Here is an 11,141-nt window from a genome sequence, read left to right as displayed (position 1 = left end):
GCATGGTGGTGGCAGCATGCTGTGGGGATGTTTTTCAGCGGCAGGGACTGGGAGACTAGTCAGGATCGAGGGAAAGATGAACGGAGCAAAGTACCGAGAGATCCTTGATGAAAACCTGCTCCAGAGCGTTCAGGACCTCAGACTGGGGCGAAGGTTCACCTTCCAACAGGACAACGACCCTAAGCACACAGCCAAGACAACACAGGAGTGGCTTCGGGACAAGTCTCTGAATGTCCTTGAGTGGCTCAGCCAGAGCCCGGACTTGAACCTGATCGAACATCTCTGGAGTGACCTGAAAATAGCCGTGCAGCGACGCTCCCCATCCAACCTGACAGATCTTGAGAGGATCTGCAGAGAAGAATGGGAGAAACTCCCCAAATACAGGTGTGATAAGCTTGTAGCGTCATACCCAAGAAGACACGAGGCTGTAATCGTTGCCAAAGGTGCTTCAACAAAGTACTGAGTAAATGTGAATGCTTATGTAAATGTGATTTTTTCATTTATTTATTTACATTTGCAAACATTTCTAAAAACCAGTTTTTGCTTTGTCATTATGGGGTATTGTGTGTAGATTGATGAGAAAAAATACAATTTAATCCATTTTAGAATAAGGCTGTAACGTAACAAAATGTACAAGAAGTCAAGGGGTGTGAAAACTTTCCGAATGCACTGTATGTTTGAATTCATTTTCCTCAGTCATTAGGTGCGTTTTTTTTTGTCACACTCCCTTCTAACCACATGAGGTTGGTGGCATCTTAATTGGGGAGGACGGGCTCATGGTAACGGCTGGAGTGAAATCAGTGGAATGGTATCAAATACATAAAACACATTATTTCCAGGTGTTAGATGCCATTCCCCTCAGCAGCCTCCACTGCTTCTAACGAGTCCGTGTGAGCATCAGAGAGGAAAACAGAAGGCATGTGCGCATTCCTGAGTCATAGCTTTCAGGAATGGGGTCGTAATATTTTGTAGCTTATACCGTTCAAACGCTAGAGCCAAATTCATATGAAGAAAAGATAATCAACATGCCACATAGGCACTAGAACCCCCTAGAAGCCACACTAGCTCTCACAGTCTCATGTCAGAATTAAACCTTCATCCATGTTTCTCAAGTTTAGGTTTAAGCATTAATTCTGAAATCTTAAAATTAGTCATTAACTCCGAATGGTTAAGGTAAGATTTGAAATAGGCTTCAAACAAAAATCTCAAAAACATCGTTCTATATCACTGGATTTGAAACATGCAACCTTTGGCACCAGAGGCAGATGCTCCATCTTTCTCAAACGTCACATTTTGAAGTGTTTAAGGTTAAGTTTATGCTATAATTCCAATTATTTATTTATTTGATCTCAAAATAACTTTTTATCACTGGATTCGAACATGCAACCTTTGGCACCAGAGGCAGATGCTTGACCAGCAAAACCCACTTTCTAACACTGAAATCGAACATGCAACCTTTGGCACCAGAGGCAGATGCTTGACCAGCAAAACCCACTTTCTATCACTAAATTTGAACATGCAACCTTTGGCACTAGAGGCAGATGCTTGACCAGAGGCAGATGCTTATGCATGCCCATCTGCCATCCTAGTGTCTCCTGGTTTTTGTTTTTTCCTTTAAATTAAGACCTAGACAACCAGGTGAGTTTCTTACTAATTAGTGACCTTAATTCATCAATCAAGTACAAGGGAGGAGTGAAAACCTGCAGACACTCGGCCCTCGGAATGAGTTTGATACGTGCCCTTCAGTATACCTACTATTTTAAACAATAGTCAAATTAGGCTTAATGATCAAATTATCTTTAATGACCCTAAGATTAATAACTCCCTATGAATGAACGTAAGTTCAGTATGAGTAAATAACTTATACAAGCTACTCATATAGAGATATGATTTTGGGATGGAAACAGGCACACACTGTGGCACAGGCAATTCAGTGCATTCTTAGTCTTCTACATAATTCACTTTCAGACAGTCATGCCCTCTGTGTTGTAATAGTGTCATTATGTGTGGTATCATTCCTATTCTCACTCTCAAGGCAAACAGGCTGACCACACTCCCAGTATTTTAACTTTTTTTGTAGTGCTTGTTATGTGCTTACCAGGTTGTTAAAATATGTAAATATTTTGGATTGCTTCCACAAGGCCATCATCTCATTTATATCTTAAATCAGAATTATGTTTCACTGTGAGAGAGATAGAGATACTGTTCAATTTTTTCAAGTGAAACCAAAAAACAGCCGGCCAAACCCCTTTTCCTCTTGCTTCAGTCACCTCATTATTACGGAATACCAGAATCTGTTAAAACTTGCAGCACAGTGAATTTACTACATTCCTGTATTGTTGACATACTTGGCCATAGACATTGCTGCAGTATATGTGTGGCTCAGCACCGACCAGGAGTATACTTTCACCTGTCCAGTTCTTTCACATCAATGCAAATGAAGGAAAGGAGACGTGAAGAGGAAGGCGCTTCAGATGACTGAGATGCACTCATAGATTTCCTGCTACCCTCATCCTCTACACTTGAGGAAACATCAGGCACCCTACAGGGCAATAGTAGGTAGTACAATTGAAATACAGAACAAGCAGCATTTTCACTGTTATCTAAAGATGCCCAACTCCAATCCTCAGGCGCTGCAATCCTGCTGTTTTTCATTTCCCCGTGCACTTGATTGATTAATGTCACTAATTTCCCAGAGACCGATTCAAAGGCATGAACACTGTGGTCCACGAAGACTGTAGTTGTGTGCAGCTGCTATATAAAAAGCAATGATGAAACTAAAATAGCAAGAAAAGAGCTGTCAGTTAGTAGCAGTTGTAGCTGTAATTGAGAGATGCAATGATTCTACTGAAGTGTTTATGTTGTAATAGTCTGTGTGTTTGCTGCATCAAACAGGTAGTGGACAGGAAAGGCAGGCCATTGCAGAGAGCAGACCTTTGTCTTTGATGTGAGGTTGTGTGGTCAGAGATGGAGATGGAGTGAGTGATTCTGGCATGTACTAGGCCAGTGGTTCCCAACTTGGCCTATCCACGGGGGGTACTTGAGAAGACTCATTAAACCATAGGCCTACTGGTAAAATGCACATGAGGGGGTACTTTAGGGGACTCCGGGCATAGCAAAGTTCAGTTGGTGGTACAGTAACCAAAAAAGGTTGGGAACTGCTGTACTAGGCTACTGTTTTTCATTTCAAGGTACAATAGTCCACACGGCAATGGATCAAGGGTAATTTTCACTGGTAAAATGCATTTACTACTGTGTGCTTCTGCTTAACGAAATAATAGCCCATAGCGACTGATGTAGTGTACATACTTTGTAAAGAGATTAAATTGAATTTACCAATTTGATACAGATCTATTCTAGGATATTTCGTAGCAGTGGCAGACGTTAAAAACAGTATTGAAAAGTTGTTCGATGCTGGCAAACTTGAGAAAACATGGAAATAAATTGTGTATATATTAAAAAAGAGCCAATATTTTTTTCATGTTTCATTTTGTTAAGAGAGAGGACCCGGCAGCCTATTTAGTTGGTGTGGGGCAGCAACATGTGAGACTGAGTCAGAGGTTCAGGTGCAAACATAGGTGGTACAATTAATTTATTTTACAGCAGGCAGTAATGAAGACTGGATCTAGAGTTGAGTATTTACAAAATGTACAGATTTAATGAAAATAGTTGACAAAAATAATTAACTTCAAAAACAATAAACTTACTTAGCCAAAATAGTACACACACAAAAAAAGCTATCTAGAACCTAAAAGGGCTATTCGGCTGTCCCCATAGGATAACCTTTTTGGTTCCATGTAGAAACCTTTTGGCTCCAGGTAGAACCCTTTTGGGTTCCATGTAGAACCCTTTCCACATGCCCTGATCTTCCTCCCCTTCGATAGAGACATGGTGTAGTGGTAATTTAAAAACACAGTTTTCTGGGAGGTAGAGGGAGGGAAAAACAGAGAGAATCCCCTTATTGAACATTCGATTTCCAAGTGAGAGAATCCCCTTATTGAACATTCGATTTCCAAGTTATGTCTGAGAATATTTCCTCCCCTGGAGATTTCGTGGCTCTAACAGGCTAAATGCTGGGTTCATCTGATGAACAGAAACATTCCCTGACATTAAAATGGCCATTACTTAATATTAACACGTTAATGTAAGTGTGTGTTCGTAAATTCAATCTGGAGTGCCAGAGTGCGCTCAGAGTGCACGCTGGGCATTTGTAAATTCAGAGCGTTTAGCTCTCGGAGCGTTCAGAGCGCACACTGGATGCTCTGGCGGTGGAGTAGGGTTGATCCGAGCTTTCTGACCTCACAACGGCAGTCAAGCACCCAAGCTAACTGGCTAATGTTGGCTAGCTTGCTAGCTACTTCCAGATACAAATGAGAGAACACCTCACTCTGACCATTTTACTCGCCCTAGCAGAGCTGGTTAGGCTGTTTTCATGTTATCCAGAGCGTTGGTGACTGTAACTGTGCTGCTGGCAACAATTTAATTACGCTTTTTTGCCAACGTTTACTGACACCGGCCATATTCAACGGGTGTTGAGGTTCGTAAATGCATCAGTTATTCTGCGCTCTGGCACACTCAGACCAGAGTGCTCTGAAATCCAAGTAGATAGCCAGAGTGAATTTACGAACACAGCTTCAGACAAGAGTGCTCTGAAATCGGAGTAGATAGCCAGAGTGAATTAACAAACGCAGCTTCAGAGGAGAGTGCTCTGAAATCGGAGTAGATAGCAGGAGTGAATTTACGAACGCACCCTTAATGTCTCAGTTTGTGTGGGAAAATGAAGGGAAATATCTTGACATGGCAATGGCTCAGGCACATCGTCACACATTTTCATTTTCCAACAAATAATTACTTCATATTTCTAATTTTCTGCTTTCGGATGCTCTTTCAGTACAAGTCCTGCATGATAGATTCATTGTGATGTTATTTGATTCCTTATTTGAACTTTTTTGCTAGGCCTAATTGTACCTGTGTAGGCCAAAAGACGTTGAACGAGTAAATTCTAGGTAATTCTTTAATAGACTTTACATCTCAATGATAGTATGTAAACTCAACCCACATTATGCTCATGCCTATATTATGGTTTTTGGAAGTGCAGGTAACTGTTATAAAAAGAAAAAAACATGTCTGCAAATCTACTGATACATTTGCATTACTTGACAAAAAATGATAAAAGCAGTTGCGGAACAACCAACTGATTCATATCTGTAACACGGATTATTCTGATTTATTTTGCTTATTTTGTTGGTTTGTGTATTGACCACAGTACTACAGTCTTTCTAAATCTATTCCCGTGGGACCCAGACAGCCTAGCACGAACACACCTGACTCAACTACTTGACTAATCACTAATCACCCAAATCTTGATTAGTTGAATCGAATGTGTTAATAGTGCTGGGCTAGAACCAAAATTTACACACCTTGTGGGTTAGAGAGCAATGGACTGAGAAGTATGACAAATAAGAACAAAAATGTATAGTGGTTGTTTATTGCATTTGGATATAAATGCATTCATTGTTAGGCACATTAAAAAATAGGATATACAGAACAATACACCAACATAATGCAATTTCCTGTAGTTGGCATAACTCCAAAATTATTAAAACGCTCAACATTCAACATCATACACCCCTAAAGGGCACAGCAAGGCATTACAATTCAAAGAAGAAAATACAGTATACAATAGTGTACACTTGTTTTTGTTGCCAATACTTGTTCATATTGATCAGTCTTACTTTAACCAGTTTTTCTGTAATACACTGTGAGCAACTAAAACAATACAAGAGTTGTCAGTTAATAGTTGCTAGTTGTAGCTGAAATGTGAGATGCAATGATTCTACCGAGGTGTTTCCTTATGTTGTAATAGTCAGTGTGTTTGCTGCTTTAAACAGACAAGTGGACAGGAAACACAGGCCCATGCAGAGAGCACAGTCTTGTTTTCTATGTGAGTTCGTGTGGTTAGAGGTGGAGAGAGACTCTGAGCTAACTCTTACAAACACTGTGAGCTCCTCAATAGAAGACTGTACTGTTTTGCAAACACATACAGTACATAAACAAGAATTATCTTACTTACAAGGGAAAATCTGTGATAATTACTGAAATATCCATTACTAACCATTATACCATATTTTGATGGATGTGTTGAGGTTTATCTATCATGACAAATACTCAAGATTTGGAATTAGAGTCAAAGTACTCCTTAAATGACTCCCAAATGACTCCCTAAGAATCCCTATAAGTTTTTTAAAATGTACAATAAAGCATTGGTGTAAGCTTTTAATCATGCCTCTTTTAACTAACATAGGGACACTTGAAGTTGTAAAAAAAGAAGAAGAAAAAAGATTTCAGGCATTTAGAGGAGGGTATATATATGGTTAAAAAGCTTTGAGACAGTAATTATTCTGATGTGTCAAGATGCGTGCCTGCCTTTTTCTGTTGTGGAGTACTCTCTCAGGTAGATTAATTCCAACTCTTGTATTATTACCACTTCAACAATGCTTCCTTTATGGCAAATTCCTAACCCAAACATTGGCAACAAAAAAAAGCTTTTCCATCACAACTACCAATCAGACAGTTTGCATAATTGTGAGTTTCATAATCCATGTTTTTACTTACAGCTACTTGGACAAACCAAATCATTGTGACCCAGACACCTGGTATGGTGAAAATGATAGCTGGTGGCACGGTGACTTTGGAGTGCCACGTTGATCAGATTCTCACCTATTGCCACTCTGTGACTTGGATGAAAGTAGACCCCAGGACTGGAACAATGAGCACAATAACAAACGTAAAGATTAATACGACCTCTGAGGAAGGGCAACGGGACAGAGTATGTTCGGCAACCATCACCAACGCAATAGTGAGCGACTCTGGCATGTATTACTGTTTGGCTGTTCACTCGAAGGCGGTCCACACTGGCAATGGATCCAATCTAATCGTCACAGGTGAAATACAACTATGCATTTGCTAATTATCAACACCATATAAGCTGCACTGCAAATAACAAGCCTGAAAGAATATTCCCAAATTATAATTGAATGTTATTCTTCTCATTACAGAGAGCAGCACTGAATTTCCAACCATCGAAATCATCTCATCATCAGACAGTGACGGCTCCTCCGCCCCTCTGCTGTGTTTGGTGTCAGGAGTGGTCCCGTCTCAGGTCCATGTGTTCTGGCTCATAGACGGGAGAAAGGAGAGAGGACTTACTGATTCCACCTGGACAGACAACAGTGATTCAGCCACAGAGTTCACTAGGAACCAGATTCTGGTCCAGGCAGAGGAGTGGGACAGAGGGGTGCAGTGTACATGTGTGGTGGAGTTTGAGGGAAATTCTACTACCAAAACTGTGCAAAGAATAGGTACGTTAAAAATATGTTTTTTGGGAAACTGTGGTCAACATTCCCCTCCCAACTGCACCCTTGCAGTGAACAAAACGACTGTTTTACTGCTAGAGAATTCTCTTAACAACGTCCATGACAAGGTACAGAATATTTATGCAGATTACAGTTACCTTACTTACTTACTTACTTAGTACAGTTACATACTTATCTTTGTGTATGGTATGTCATATCCTCAGATCTTGGCGTGCTGTGTTACGTCACAGTGTGGATATACAGACTCCTGGGAATAACTGCCTGGCTTCTGCTGTTGATCATGGCTGCCACTGTGGCAGCATGCAGAGGCAAAAACAGAGGTATGTTTAAATACTGACATACAATGTATTCAGACCCCTTGGCTTTTTCCACATTTTATTAAGTTATAGCTTTGTTCTAAAATTGATTAAATTGTTTTTTTTCCCGTCATCATCTATACACAATACCCCATAATGGCAAGGCAAAAACTGTTTTTTAGAAATTTAGAAATACTTTATTTACATAAGTATTCAGACCGTTTGCTATGAGACTTGAAATTGAGCTCAGGTGCACAGATCTGGGGAAGGGTACCAAAGTATTTCTACAGCATTGAAGGTCCCCAAGAAAACAGTGTCCTCCATCATTCTTAAATGAAAGAAGTTTGGAACCACCAACACTCTTCCTAGAGCTGGCTGCCCGGCCAAACTGAGGAATTGGGGGAGAAGGGCCTTTGTCAGGGAGGTGACCAAGAACCCGATGGTCACTCTGACAGAGCTCCAGAGTTCCTCTGTGGAGATGGGAGAACCTTCCAGAAGGACAACCATCTCTGCAGCACTCCACCAATCAGGCCTTTATGGTAGAGTGGCAAGACGGAAGACACTCCTCAGTAAAAGGCCCATGACAGCCCGCTTGGAGTTTGCCAAAAGGTACCTACAGATTCTCAGACCATGAGAAACAAGATTCTCTGGTCTGATGAAACCAAGATTTAACAATTTGGCTTGAATGCCAAGCGTCACATCTGGAGGAAACCTGGCACAATCCCTACGGTGAAGCATGGTGGTGGCAGCATCATGCTGTGGGGATGTTTTCAGCGGCAGGGACTGGGAGACTAGTCACGATCGAGGGAAAGATGAACGGAGCAAAGTACAGCGAGATCCTTGATGAAAACCTGCTCCAAAGCACTCAGGACCTCAGACTGGGGCGAAGGTTCACCTTCCAACAGGACAATGACCCTAAGCACACAGCCAAGACAACGCAGGAGTGGCTTCGGGACAAGTCTCTGAATGTCTTTGAGTGGCCCAGCCAGAGCCCGGACTTGAACCCGATCGAACATCTCTGGAGAGACCTGAAAATAGCTGTGCAGCGACGCTCCCCATCCAACCTGACAGAGCTTGAGAGGATCTGCAGAGAAGAATGGGAGAAACTCCTCAAATACAGGTGTGCCAAGCTTGTAGCATCATACCCAAGAAGACTCGAGGCTGTAATTGCTGCCCAAGGTGTTTCAACAAAGTACTGAGTAAAGGGTCTGAACACTTATGTAGATGTGATATTTCGGTTTTGTATTTTTAATACATTTGCAAAAATTTCTAAAAACCAGTTTTTGCTTTGTCATTATGGGGTATTGTCTGTAGATTGATGAGGAAAAAAAACAATTTAATCAATTTTAGAATAAGGCTGTGTCACGATCGTCATAATGAGTGGACCAAGGCGCAGCGTGATATGCGTACATCTCTTGAATAGTGTACTTAGCAACACGATACAAAAACAACAAAACGAAATGTGAAGTCCTCGGTCAATAACACAAACCTACACGGAACAAGATCCCACGAATCACAAGTGCACAAAAGGCTGCCTAAGTATGGTTCCCAATCAGAGACAACAAGCAACAGCTGATTCTCGTTGCCTCTGATTGAGAACCACCCCGGCCAACCTAGAAACACATAACCTAGAACAGAACATAGAAAACGAAACATAGACACTACAAAAAGAAACTAACACCCTGGCTCAACATACAAGAGTCCCCAGAGCCAGGGCGTGACAGGCTGTAATGTAACAAAATGTGGAAAAAGTCACGGGGTCTGAGTACTTTCTGAATACGCTGTAGGTCCTGAATGACCCAAATACATGAATAGAATAGAATGTAATAATACAAATATACAAATGTACTGTACGTTGTAATGGTTCAGTTACACAATAGAATAATTCACCTGTTTTGACATGCACTGTTTTGAGTCTTTATATCCATTTTGTGTCTTAGGTGTTCAGAGGAATGATACCTCAAAGAACAGGGGAAAAAGGCATAATTCATCATAAAAAGGAAAAGGTTTTATAGTTTTTCATTTGTACAAAGTCATTTTGGCAGCAATGACATGTGTTAAGACAATTGGGAAAAGTTGTTTATTTTTTGTTGTTGATGTTGCTTGCTTAACTGTTGCTAACTATAAAAAAATGAAAGTGTAATATAGAAAAAGCTAATTTGGATGTCAAATTGCAGTTATATTTTTCTCATAGAACTGATTCATATTTAATTACTGTCCACTCTCTCATTACAAATTCTGGGTCATTTATCAATCTTTTTCTTAATCTAAACATTTGAAGGAGTGATTGTAATGTTATTGATTTCCTCTCTGTGAACCACACTTTGCTAGGTTTCATGCAGGCAACTATGTAGTTACAGACTTCGAATGAATCAATTTCAAGAAAATGTCCATGTTTAAAAGATGCAATACAATAGTATTGCTTCATTCCTTATGCTCATGCTATGTTGTTACTGCCATATTTGCTAAAGTAATAAACCTGTCCAGAAATCCTGACCATATGTTTGTACTACTAACTTGTAAAGGAGAGACATGATACCCAACTCTTTGACTCTTACTAAGTGCATATCAGATAATCAAATAAAATCACATTTTATTTGTCACATGCCCCGAATACAACAGGTGTAGACTTTACCATGAACTGCTTACTTACGAGCCCTTTCCCAACAATGCAGAGTTAAAAACGGGAATAGTAACACAGATACATGCATATTTTATGCTAAAATAGTTGCAATTGCTGTGCAATAAGTGTCCTCAAATTAAAAAGTGAAACTTTGGAAGTAAGCAGTGTGCAGCAGCGTCGCTTATCCGACTCGTCTTATTTAGTCCAACAGACTAAATGTTTAAATGCATCCCATGTGAGATAGGGTGAGATTATTGCTGGTCTCTGTCGGTTTGCTTTCATCATAAAAACACAAGTCAAAGTAACTTTAAACCAAGTCATTAAGCTACACAAACCCTTTCAGACACTTTGGAATAACTTAGGCAGGAAATGTAAAACATGATAATGTTGAGTAGATCAACTTACATTGGTATTTTTTTATTATACAGTGAGCGGTCTGTGACAGTGGCTAGGTCAACAACTCCAAAGCATGGATTGCAGTCTCTCCTTATCTATAGACTACTTTGAGGGTAATTAAATGAATTCATTCATTAATGCATTTTGTTATTTGAGTGAACCTATCCCTTCAAATGTCATTGCCAGGTAAATTAATGGAGAAGAGCATGATTTCGTTCAGAGAATGAACTGTCAGACGTTTTCTATGTACAATTTTGGGGTTGCTCCAGATTTGTCAGTCTATAACATAGAGGCCTCCTCTTCCTTCCTGCCCTCCATCTCATAGACTATATGCCAATGAAGAGCCATTTCATGCAACCTGTTTCCAAATGAGGAGTTAAAACATATAGGCTAATTTAAATGGAGTAATAACATTTTCATATAGAAAAGTAGAAACATTGGTATACAGTG

Source organism: Coregonus lavaretus (assembly GCF_964263955.1).
Source record: "Coregonus lavaretus genome assembly, chromosome: 3".
In the NCBI taxonomy this organism is placed as follows: domain Eukaryota; kingdom Metazoa; phylum Chordata; class Actinopteri; order Salmoniformes; family Salmonidae; genus Coregonus; species Coregonus lavaretus.
Note: the sequence above shows the minus strand (reverse complement) of the source record.